Below are 10,477 nucleotides of genomic sequence, written 5' to 3' on the forward strand. Positions count from 1 at the left end.
ATTTGTGAAGAAGTGAATGCTGAAATTGCAGAATATAAAAAACATCCTCTTCTTGAAAGAAAAGCGAATCCTATTTCTTGGTGGCAAGAAAAACGAGAAGCTCTACCATTATTATATAATCAAGCTATTATATATTTATCTGCACCAGTTGGCAGTGTTGCAAGTGAGCAAATGTTTTCAGAAGCTAGAACCGTAAATTCGGCGAAAAGGAATCGGCTGAATCCAGAAACAACCGAGACACTAATATTTTTACATGATAATTTGCCTAAACTCCCTAAACTACATTATTCATATTAAATGCCTCTATTTCATATTATATGTACCATAATTTCTTAAGATTAAGTTGTTTGAATTATACTTTAAATTTAAAAATAAAAAAATAAAATGTTTTAAACTGCTATGGTTGTTTTTTTACACATCGGCCGATATAGCCGATATGTTTATATCTATAGGCCGATACCGATAATCGGCTCTAAGCCGATATATCGGTATACACTATCGGACAAAAGTAGAGAAACTTCTAAAAATTCTTTGACTTACAGAAACCATGTATTTAAATTAAATATTTACTACAAATATTGTAGTTCTCAACAACTGCGTTTTTTTACCGCATTTTACATGCCTCTTATCAGTTGTTTATTTACAATAAAAGAATTCAAATATTTTCGGATGGACATAAGTAGAGAAACCTAAATATCAATCGTCCAAATTTAGTATTTAGTTCGCTTTACGTGAGTTCTGTTGATAGTTTTGCATAGTTTTTTTAATCAACATGCCTCGCGGAAGATATTTGTCTGAAGACCTTCGTAGAAAAATAGTTGATGCACACAAGAGTGGTATACGACAAGTGGACATTAGTAAAACGCTTAATTTGCATAAGTCTGTTGTCAGCAAGACAATTTCTAATTTTAAAACACGAAATTCAACAAAAAGCATTAAAAAAAGTGGCCGCCCAAGAAAAACAACCAAACACATGGAAATGATGATAAAATGAATTGCCCAGTCTGATCCTCACAAATCAGCAAATAAAATTTTAAGTGAATTACCTGGTGTTAATGTTAGTTCTAAGACCATACAAAGACGACTGAGGGAAGGAGGATTATTTAGTAGAAGAGCCGCTAAAAAGCCGTTTATTAGCAAGAAGAATCAGAAGGCCCGACTCAACTTTGCACAAAAATATTTGCATTGGACAACCAACGACTGGAAAAAAGTTCTTTTTACTGATGAAAGTAAGTTCAATTTGTTTGGGTCCGATGGAATCTCATGGGTACATCGACCACAAGGCAAAAGATTCGATCCAAGATATACACAGCCTACGGTAAAGCATGGTGGTGGCTCCTGCATGGTATGGGGTTGCTTCTCTGGGTTCGGTACAGGACCATTACACATCATTGAGGGTATCATGGATCGATTTGTGTATTTAGACATCCTACAAAATGTAATGCTACCCTTTGCTGAGGATAATTTACCTTTGACTTGGATATTCCTACAAGATAACGACCCCAAACATAAATCAAAGGTTGTCAAAGATTGGTTTTTATCGGAAAATATTAGGGTTATGGACTTTCCTGCGCAAAGTCCCGATCTTAACCCGATTGAAAACCTCTGGGAGGAACTAGACCGGCGTGTAAGGCAACATCAGATCAGTAATAAAAATGATCTTATAAAAGTTTTACAAGATTCCTGGAATTCTATATATTATTCTTCTATTCTATTATGTGTAGAACTGCATTAGTTTTGAAGTATTCAAATAAAACGCAAATTTAAAAAGTTTCTCTACTTTTGTCCGATAGTGTAGGTCGATCACTATGCACTAGTGCCTTAAAAGTGAAACTTTATAAACCTTGGGAAGTGTGTAAGTTTTTTTAAATACTAGTGTGTAAAGTAATTTTATATTTTTCATTTTTTTTTGTTTTCTTCAGTAGTAGAAAAATTTTATATGTTACATGTGTCTAAAATCCCCTTTTTTTATTTATGGGAAATGTCTTATTCTCCTATGGCTAATATCACAAATTCCCCTATTTATAAAAAACAGTATCTTTTTACATGCTTGTTACATAAATAATTATTTTGTCCACTAGTGCATAAAAAGTGAACTTTATAAGCCCTGGCAAGTGTGTAAAGGATCAATTTTGGGTGCAATGAAATGTCGAGATATATTTTTGTTTTTTTTTTTGGAAAAAAAAATGTTCACATGGAAATTTGCTCTTCCTGCAATGGGAATATTATTTCTAGTTCTATTATTTCTAAAATTACAGGCATTTTTAATTAGACCCTTACTGTAAAACAATTTAAGGCAATGTTTAGTATCATTGCTGCAATTATGAGTTTAAAGAAGTGTCCTATCAATTCAAAGATTAGTAATTTTTACATAGTTAAAAACCTGAAAGCTTTTTTATTACAGGCTAGTATTAAGTTTTGATTTAGTCTCCAAGTACAGTGCCAAGTATAAAATATTGGAAAATCTCTAATACTCCACACATACATTTAAATTGTAGATAAAAGGTAAATGCCAAACCTTCAGTTTTAGGGTAGGATTAAACAATCTTTACGGGATCTTACGTCCAAGATAATACTTCCTAAATTTTCAATTAAAGCAGTACTAATGTGTGAGCCAAATCACCAACCAATAACACAAACACAACAAAACTCCAAAAAATGATAGTCCAAACACTTGAATGGAAAATCAAAATCCTAAAACTTCAAAGAAAACCCTAAATAGGAACCTCAAAGATATTTGCCAATTATGACATTTTAAGACAGCTGTCATTTTGGCGTGTTGCTAGCGCTGAGCATTAAGGGCGCTTTTCAGAATTCACCGGTGAATACACCGGGTTGCACCGGCAGTAACCGAGGCGTTTCAGAATTAACCCGGTACAAAAAACATTACGTTTCAAAATTAACCGGTGAAATCAGCTAGTTGCGACCGACGACGTATCGGATTAACCGGGATTTTAAGATGGAATGTCGGTCAAATAGATTCTTACTAGGATTCCTAACCTAGTTTTGTATTTTTTGCGTTAGTTTTAGTTTTAGTGTAAATTTGTTGTTGCTCAATATCCATGTTGATTTTTGTGGATATTTTAAGTTTATTTTGATAGTCGAGTGAGAATAGTAGGAGGATAACAAAAAACATTAATACAATTTTTTTTTTAATTTTGTTTGTTTACAGGTACCGACGACAAAAGCCGCAAACTGTTGCAACAAAAACTAAGACACTTACAATGAAACCGGGCCGTTTTGTTTGGTTTTAAGTTTCTTAAACATCAAAACAGTGGCAACCTGAGATCTACCGAATTGTTTTTTTGATTAACCGCTTAATTCAACCGGTGAATTAATGGTGAATTCTGAAAAGTGCCCTATAATTCACTGGAAGGGTTGTGGCGAAGAATTGCTCACAAAATGAGTCGGTTACCATTAGTAAAAGATAAAACCAAAATTTAAATTTTTTGTGTGACTGACGTATCTTATAGATTTTTTTTTACTTGCTGTAAATAATTTAATGATGGTTTTGTGACCTACCTTACTTACTAAGTTCCATAAGTAACTAAAGTAAGCGTCTATATTATACCAGATGTTTTCAAAGTTAAGTTATTTATTGCAACTGCTGATAGGACTCATCAAAAGAATACCAAAATACCAAAATACCAAATACAAAAAATCAATTATATAAAAAATTGCATAATATAAGTGATAGTAAAACATGAACAATTTTAAAAAATTAGAATGTTAATTTTTACCATTTTTGTTTACCGCTTTTACTATTTATCGAAATGCGTGTTATTGTATGGTTTTCAGTAAAAATCATTGGTTCGATTAGTTGTATCAGTGTTTTAATAGTGCGGGTTTTATTTGTCTGATTATATTGTGCAGAAAAATGGCACATGTTTACGAAAAAAATAAACTAGTAGACATAATACTTACATATGGAGAATGCCAATAAAATGTAGCTGCAGTATGCAGGTTATGTGCGGTGTTGTTCCGTACATCAAGAAGACATCATGCCTATGTTTGTAAATTTAAAATTGAAAGTAATCGTCCATTTTTTTAAAGAGACTGCTTCTTTACAAAACAAAAAACTATATAAGTTTGCGGTCAAAGTCTTGCACTTATATTAGGAATAATAATTAATTGGTAACACGTGTTTTGTCCCTAAAGGCATCGTCAGACCTGATCAACAGTTTTTAAAGTTTACATTTTTAAAGACAACAAACTTAAGACGTGCTTAAGTGTCTTAAGCTCTACATATTTATATTTTCCGATAATTTTCCAATAAATAATCAACTTTATCATAGTAGATATCTGGGTTTGCACTTTTTGATACCATTTGAAACATCTAGTAGGACATTGTTAACCTACTTTTGAAGTTTTTGCTTTTTTTCTGGTATCACATTTTGGTTTCTCGATTCTCTTGGCTAATGGTAGAATATTTGAGAACTTTCATCTACCATGAGCAAGAGCACATCAGAAAAGCCATTTTGGTGGATATTAACAATTATTTCCTCGTGATTACTTTCTTAATGAGGATTGATGATCTGAGAATCTGTTCTTAGACCACTATGTCACTAATATTTCCTCTTTCGTCTAAAAATTTCTCAATGATAGGGGACAGATAGATGTAATATACGCCGATCGGGTTATTAAAATCCTACCCTAAAAGGAGTCAGCAGTTTGTTGAGATTGTTAATTATTATCTTCATAAATGATCTTCTTGCTTTACTGGGATGTAAAGTGCATGCCTATGCGGAAGATATCAAGTTTTTCTGCGTATTACCACTCTAACAAACTGGGCCGCCCTTTAGGCCTGTGTTAATGCAATTGGCAATGCTGTATAATAAATGGCCTTAACATTAATGGTTCAAAGTGTAACGTTGTTTCTTATAGTTGACTAAAAAATACAATTCTTTTTAACTACTGTATCAATGGTACTTAATTAAATAGGCTTCTTGAGGTGGTATATGATGACAAGTTCTCTTTTATTCCATATTTTGATTATATGGTGGAAAGTACGTCTAGATCATTGAGTTTCATATTACTAAATTGTAAATTTTTTTGTCAGATATCTAAGCCGAGGCTGTTATACTATGCGTATGTCAGAGGTTAGTTAGATTACGGTTCCATTATATGCTCGCCTGCCACGAGCAGTCGATGGAATCTATGAAAAAGTAGATTTTGAAAAAAATTGATCTTTAGAAAGATTTACTACAGTTCCTTTAACTTTTCTTCAGTACTCTCAGTCCGTAACGTTTCTATACAAACTTCAATTAATAAGCTAAATTTTTCTCCTTGTTTGATGCAATAAATATATTTCCACGTTCTCCGTCTATGCACCAGAGATCAACCTACCTTTTCTCTCACTCGTGAGGGATCAAATGTCCTTACTCAAAATCGCATTCACAAAATGTTCTACAATTTCAATAAAATTTTCGTACTTTGTGATATCAGTTGTGATAGTCTCCCAACCATCATTACGCATCTAAATGAGGCGTAAGATTATCCTTAAAAAATATTAGTAAATTTTAAATTGTATTCGTTTTAGCGTGAATGTATAAATTGCCTTGTAAATAGGTAGCTGCCTGTAGGAAATGTATCGTTAAATAAATAAAATACATAAATAAAATAACAATAAAAATCTAGATCGCTGAATTATCGAAAAAATAAGTACAGCGCATTTGGCATATGTCCAGACTCAAAATTTATAAATCTCTTGTGAAAGGCTGTAAGGGAGAGTGCCCACCAAAGCAGCGATATGCTTGAAGTGAAGTGTTGGTGAAGCGTACCTGAAACGCAAGTCAAGTGTACAAAACGCATGCACATTGAAGATTTGAAGAATTGAGAAAGTCCTTTTTTTTATTCAAAAAAAGGATACGAACTACAGGCAAAGTGTATCTACAGAAGAGCGTCTGCTCATTACTTTGAGGTCAGTATAAATATGTTTTATAATATTTTAAAGCATAATATAATTTTCTTACAAGTAATAATAGAAATAGGCGGTTATTTAATTTAAAGTTAGCAAAGTAAAGAAATCTGCTGTCAAACATTTCTTTAATTGTCTGATAAATAACACTGGCTTATTAGAATTGTGAAATTTCCATTATTTCCGTTAAAACAAAATTCAGCTTGTTCTTCCTGCTGAGAGTTGTTCCAAAGTAGTGTAGTATCTTGATGGGATGCTGTTTAAAGTACTGTAAACTAAGCAACACTACTATTTTGAGATTGTTCTGAGCACTGAGTTGGGGGCGAGGGAGAAGGTACTTCAATAACATTTTTCCCTTGTAAAATATCCGAAGCTAATGAGGTTATACCAATCTTGAATCTTCTCTTTTGTTTTGGATTCATTGCTTCCATGTCCGAAACCATACTTAATAAAAATAAAACTTCAGGATCTTGCGTTACACCTTCTTCAAATGCAGGGTTCCTTTGGATTCACGTCTTGATTCAAAATAATTAAGAGCCGAACGATTGACATCTTCGAGAGTAGTGCTTGTTTTGCATCTTTTCGATGAAAAATTCTTACTACTTCCATTCTGATTCACACTTTTTTGCTGAGACTGAATTGGTTCCTGCTGTACCTGATTTAAATCAGTTTACGAACTTTTTTCGCTTTGCCTTTGAATTCGGTCAGTGAGAACGTTTGAAGCAATATTGGTAAAATCTTGCTGCTGCAATTAAAGATCTTCTTCTAGGTTATTTTCGGGTTGATTGGCAACCTGTGTAGCACCATTTGATTTATCTAGGCTCACCATACTCGTATCTTCAGTTCTGTCTTTACGTTCTATTGTACCTATACTGGAATGGATCGTTGGGAATTATCCAGAAGCTCAGAATGTGAAAAGTCAACATCTTCTTCAGAATCCTCTGTTCTCTGTAAATTGCTTTTGCTTTTTCGAGAAGTAATGAAAGAATCCAAAAAAATCATATATTCTGCTAAGTAAACTGCTTATATTTTACACATCTAGATCCTGAAGGCACATATTTCTTCTTTTGTCTAACATAACGGCCATGCAGGTTTCTCCATCGTAGCTTACACTCAGAAGCTGGAACCGAATAAAAATTATAATACGTATATTTATTATTATAATTATTATTATACTAGTTTTATTAAGCATAAAAGATATTAAAAATATTTTTACTTAGTTAATAGTACAAAGAACTTGAGGTACTAAAGACTAATCAATGATACTCTATCATGCTACTTTTTAAACGGGCATACCACTTGGAGAATGATTATTACAGATACGTCAGTTGGCATATAGAATGCTTTGCAACAAAAGTATATGCCTAGCCCTACACTAGAAATTTGGACTGATACTGCAAAGCATTATTCGGAACTCTAGAACCTACCAAACTGCATTGGAAGTATAGACGGAAAACACATCAGATTAAAATGCCTTTCAAATACTGGGTCGGCACATTTTACTTTACATTACAAAGGATATTTTTCTGTGGCACTATTGGCAGTGTGTGATGCCGATAGTATGTTTTTAACAATAGATGATGAATAGTGATAGGAGAGCTTTGAAAGAGAGTGCATTTGGTAAAACTTTGTCATGGGTAGTATTAGGAATACCGGACCCTAAACCACAGTTTGTTATTCTAAGAGAAATAACAAATTTCCGATATTTTTTCGCAGCTGAGGCTTTTCCGCTGACATAAAACATTTTAAAACTCTATCCCAAGTCAAATCTAACAAATAACAAGCGCATATTTAATGCAAGGCCGAAAATCAGTTGAATGTGCTTTTGGCATGTTAACATCCAAGTTTAGAATTCTAGAAACACCAATCAATTGCAACGTCAAGCAAGTAGATGACATCATCCAGGCGGTATGTGTTTTACATAACTTTATCAGGAAACGCGAAGGAGTTTTTTCAGTGCCAACAGTGGACCAGCAAATTTCAACTCTTCATAACAACGAGCATCTTCGGCTCAGAAACCAAAATCAAGCATCAAATACAGCTCTAGCCTTTAGGGACCAACTCGCTGATTTTTTTATGACACCTACAGGATCAATACTATGGCAAAATAAATATCTTGTGCAAGAATAATATTATAAGAAAACACTGTCTGTCAAGTTTTAACTTTTTTTTGGCTTCACAGCTCTAAAAGTTTAAAACAATGGCATAATGCGTATTATTATGCGCATAGAGTGTTGGTCGATTATTAATGATTTTAGACATTGCCATAGAAAAGTATCTATACCGGAGTTAAGACCTGACATTTTAAACGACTATTATTGTGATATACCTAATATCTTGCTCAAGGGCATTCGTAGTAACATTGATCCCTTACACTATCTTCAAGAAGTGTCGGTTGAGTATTCATTTTTCTTTCATCCTGTCGATCTTACCGAAGTAAAAAATGAAATCAAACGCCTAAAAAGCCATAAATCATCTGGAGCTGATGGGATATCTTCGAGGTTGTTACTCTTTTTGCCTGATTCAGCCTTAAATGCTTTAGTTTCTGCCATAAACAATTCTTTACATATTGGCATTTTTCCTTCATGTTTAAAAGAGGCAGTGGTTATCCCTCTTCATAAGGGTGAATATTTGGATCAACCTTGTAATTTCCGTCCCATTTCTATTTTGTCTACCCTCTCTAAGATTAAAAAACTTGTAAAAAGCAGAATTTTGTCCTTTTTACATCATAATGGCATTTTGTCTGCAAATCAGTTTGGATTTCAAGCCGGTAAAGGGACTCATGATGCTGTTTTTAGCTTTTTGGAGAGCGTCTATGTGTCCTTGAATTCTGGAGACTCATCGGCGGCAGTGTTTTGTGATCTATCCAAAGCATTTGACTGTGTGGATCATGGAATACTGTTATCTAAGCTCGATAAATATGGTTTTAGGGGCGTAGCGTTGCGATGGCTTGAGTCCTATCAAATCGTACTCAGAAGGTTACAGTGTCTGGGCGTTTGTCTGCTTCTAGATCCCTAAAATGCGGCGTTCCCCAGGGTTCAGTGTTGGGACCACTTTAATTTTTACTGTATGTGGATGACTTGAGTTCATTGAAACTGCAGGGCAAGGTGGTTCAGTTTGCTGATGATACCACCATACTATGGAGCCATAAAAATTCAGATTATATTAAGACTTGTATCCTTGAAGACCTTCAGATTTGATCAGGGTGGTGTGCTTACAACAGGCTCGTGTTTAATGTAAGAAAGACGTCTATTATGGGGTTTAAGTGCGATGTTCAGGGTCTGATGTTTGACGAAAATTCCCTCTTGCAGAATAAAGAGTGCTGCAAGTTCCTAGGAATTCCCATTGATGGTCGCCTTTGGTTTGAAGATCATATTTTACATTTAGCTGGGAAATTATCTTCTGTATGTTTTGCAGTAAGAATGGCAAAACAAGAGCTGGGAGGGGTGGTTGCACGTTCAGTGTACTTTTCACTTATTGAATCTCATATTCGGTATGGCTTGCCTTTTTGGGGTTTAACCATTAAGGGGCTACTTAACATTGTCTTTGTTATTCAAAAAAAAGCAGTTAGATACCTGTGTTCTGCTAAGTTAAGAGATTCTTGCAAACCCCTCTTCATTCCTGAAAAAATCTTAACTCTTTTTTCACTCTTTATCTTAGAAACAGCTGCTCTTATTCACAAAATTAAACTACCTTCTGACACTGGCCATTTGACTCGTCGTGTAAATGCTGTTCCCCTACCTATTCCCACGTCTTCCCTTACCAAAAACTCATTAATTTACATGAGTAAAAAAATTTACAATCATATTCCTCTATGTGTTAGACATATATCGGATGTTAAGAAATTTAAAAGAGAATTAAAGTCGCTTTTATTGGCTAAGGCATATTATAACCTGGATGACTTTTTTAATGATAGGTTTATTAGTAATTGATTGTTTTATTTAGTTATCTTTAATTCAAGTATGTTCAAAAAGTTTTGTTTTCTTGTGCTTAATTTTGTTCATTGTTTTGTCAATTTTTGAAATTGTATTTTTGTTTTGTTTTTTTTTAGCTTGTAGGATGCTTGTACACAAGATTATTCTTACGTAATATAGCACATTTTCTTTCTTTCTTTCTTTCTATATATTCGTACTTAATATTGGAAAAATGAATGTAACAAAAACATAATAAACAATTTTAAAACTTAAAAAAATAATTTGTTTTGCTTACCTGATGCATTAAATTGTTTTGCTATAGCTTACCAAGCTTTCTCCTGCACATTCATTCGATAATCTTTGCTAGTAATATCGTACAGACATAGGTGAGATTCTATTAACTGTACGAATTAAATACGAACGAAATAACTGTACGAACTAACATTAAATTCTTGAGCATCACGCATATTTTTAATAAATGTATAAACAAAAATATTCAAACTCAATTTTATACATAACTTAACATAATATTAGCACCTTGGTACGCATCAGTCGAAAATAGAACGTGTCCTACGTTTCAGCACGCATGCAGTGAGACACTGCATCGAGAAGCTTTAAAATCTTTTCAGCAGCTGTTGTGCAGTTT

General features: G+C 33.6%; 1 protein-coding gene across 6 annotated transcripts in view; it reads right to left on the reverse strand.

Annotated features, from left to right (window-relative positions):
- Positions 1–2,741, reverse strand: part of LOC126741220 (pre-mRNA 3' end processing protein WDR33-like) — a 28,927-nt gene extending 26,186 nt beyond the window's left edge. For 3 of the 6 annotated variants that reach the window (XM_050447591.1, XM_050447587.1, XM_050447586.1), the window contains exon 1: positions 2,519–2,741. The gene's annotated coding sequence lies outside the window, so the exon portion shown is untranslated. The remainder of the gene's footprint in view (positions 1–2,518) is intronic. The other 3 variants (XM_050447592.1, XM_050447588.1, XM_050447589.1) reach the window with 1 other exon arrangement.
- Between the last annotated feature and the right edge of the window lie 7,736 nt (positions 2,742–10,477).

Source organism: Anthonomus grandis, chromosome 10 (assembly GCF_022605725.1).
Source record: "Anthonomus grandis grandis chromosome 10, icAntGran1.3, whole genome shotgun sequence".
Classification (NCBI taxonomy): Eukaryota; Metazoa; Arthropoda; class Insecta; order Coleoptera; family Curculionidae; genus Anthonomus; species Anthonomus grandis.